Raw genomic sequence first — 2,500 nt, forward strand, 5'->3', positions numbered from 1 at the left:
GCAACGAGACGCGACGGGTTTGCGCCCAGACGCGACGAGGCGATGCGGGATCTGCGCCCAACCGTGCCTACACCCGCCGACTTGATGCGGGAGCTGCTGGCCCAAGCATGCCTAGCGTGCAAGGCCTGCGTGCAAGGCTAGTGTGCAAGGCTCGTGGGCAAGGCTAGTGCGCAAGGCTAGTGCCCAAGGTCTGTGTGCAAGGCTAGTGCCCAAGGCTAGTGAGCATGGCCTGTGTGCAAGGCTAGTGTGCAAGGCTTGTATGCAAGGCTAGTGTGCAAGGCTGGTGTGCAAGGCTTGTGGGCAAGGCTGGTGCGCAAGGCTAGTTCCCAAGGGTTGTGTGCAAGGCTAGTGCCCAAGGCAAGTGCGCAAGGCTCGTGCCCAAAGCTAGTGCGCAAGGCTTGTGTGCAAGGCTACTGCGATGGGCCAGTGCCCAAGGCTTGTGAGCAAGGCTTGTATGCATGGCTTGTGTGCAAGGCTAGCGTCCAAGGCTTGTGCGCATGGCTTGTGCGCAAGGCTTGTGTCCAAGGCTTTTGTGCAAGGCTCGTGCGCAAGGCTAGTGTGCAAGGCTTGTGCGCATTGGCAGGTAGCCCACCAGCATGCACGATCCAAATGCCACTCACGCGACAACACGGTGCCAAGCCGGGCATGGTGTGCACTCAAAACCAATCAACGGACAGAGGTCATGCGTCATGGGGGGGATCTAGCAAGGCCATGGGGAAGGTCATGGAGGACCTTGGAAGCAAGCGCAAGACGAGAGCGAATCGAACAAGGGGCCAGGACGGGGCCTTGTGCCCATGGTCTTCGCAAGACAGCGTCCAAGGCACCCGAAAGCCCAAGGGAACCCAAACCCGGCCGACACTTGCAATCGCACATGCTCTCTGCAACACACCATCAATGCCGCCCAACGGGGCCAGCACGAGCAGTCCTCCGCGGTCCCCTGGCCCTGCGCACGTTTGTCTTCGAAACCGAGCATCAATGCCACAGAAAGTGCCGGGGCGCCAGCTGGAGCCATCATCCGCGTTGCCATGGCTCGCTTGGCCTTGGCTTGCCAGGCCCCGACACGAGCAATCGCGCATTTTCTTTGCAACCGACCATCAATGCCGCCCAACGGGGCCAGCACGAGCAGTCATCCGCGGTCCCCTGGCCCTGCGCTCGTTTGTCTTTGAAACCGAGCATCAATGCCACAGAAAGTGCCGGGGCGCCAGCTGGAGCCATCATCCGACGTGCCATGGCTCTGGTCCCATGGTCTTCGCAACCGAGCATTCGTGACACCCGCGGGGCCAGGACACCAACCCTTCCGACACGAGCATTCGCGCATGTTCTTTGGCCACACAACGGCGCCAGCACGAGCAAAATCATCCGCGGTGCGGTGGCCTTGCACGGCCTTTTGTCTTTGGAACCAACCATCAGTGCCACGGGAAGTGCCGGAGTCCCGGCATCCGCGGTGCCAAGTCATTGCGCCCTTGGTCTCTGCAGCGGGGCATGCCGGGCACTCCCAACCATTGCAAGCAAGCAAGCAAGCAAGAAAGAAAGTAAGTAAGTAAGTAAGTATTACATATAGGGGCGGGACATGCGGGGAGATCTGCGAAACGTGCATTACGGGGCACACGCGTACCTACCGGGGCATACCGACCCCTATTGGGGCACACGTGTGCATATCGGGGCATACCGGGCCTATCAGGGCATACCGGGCCTATCGGGGCACACGCGTACATACCGGGGCATACCGAGCCCTACTGGGGCACACGTGCGCATATCGGGGCGTACCAAGCCTATCGGGGCATACGCATGTATCCCAAGGCATACCGAGTCTATCCGGGCATACGCGTTCATACCGGGGCGTAACGGGCCTATCGGGGCATACTTGGGCATATCCGGGCAAAAAATGCCCAAAACTTGCGCAACCTTGGCAACCGTGGTCCATTCCTCTCTATATGCCTAGCCTTGCCAACCGTGGTCCATTCCTCACTATATGCCATGGCCTTGTGCCCATGGTCTTCCCAAGACAGCGTCCAAGGCCCCCGGAAGGCCAAGGGAGCCCAACCCAGCAATGCCCTGCTATGGCAAGCCAAGGCCAAGCATTCCGGTGCCTATCCGGGCAAAAATGCGATTCCTCTCTATATGCCTAGCCTTGGCAACCGTGGTCCATTCCCCACCATATGCCATGGCCTTGTGCCCATGGTCTTCCCAAGACAGTGTCCAAGGCGCCCGGAAGGCCAAGGGAGCCCAACCCAGCAATGCCCTGCTTTGGCAAGCCAAGGCCAAGCATTCCGGTGCCTAACCTTGGCAACCGTGGTCCTTTCCTCACCATATGCCATGGCCTTGTGCCCATGGTCTTCGCAAGACATCGTCCAAGGCGCCCAAAAGGCCAAGGGAGCCCAACCCAGCAATGCCCTGCTAGGGCAAGCCAAGGCCAAGCATTCCGGTGCCTAACCTTGGCAACCGTGGTCCTTTCCTCACCATATGCCATGGCCTTGTGCCCATGGTCTTCGCAAGACAT

Source organism: Tasmannia lanceolata, unplaced genomic scaffold (genome assembly GCF_043159265.1).
Source record: "Tasmannia lanceolata isolate RefF3 unplaced genomic scaffold, GAP_Taslan_0.1 ptg001325l, whole genome shotgun sequence".
In the NCBI taxonomy this organism is placed as follows: domain Eukaryota; kingdom Viridiplantae; phylum Streptophyta; class Magnoliopsida; order Canellales; family Winteraceae; genus Tasmannia; species Tasmannia lanceolata.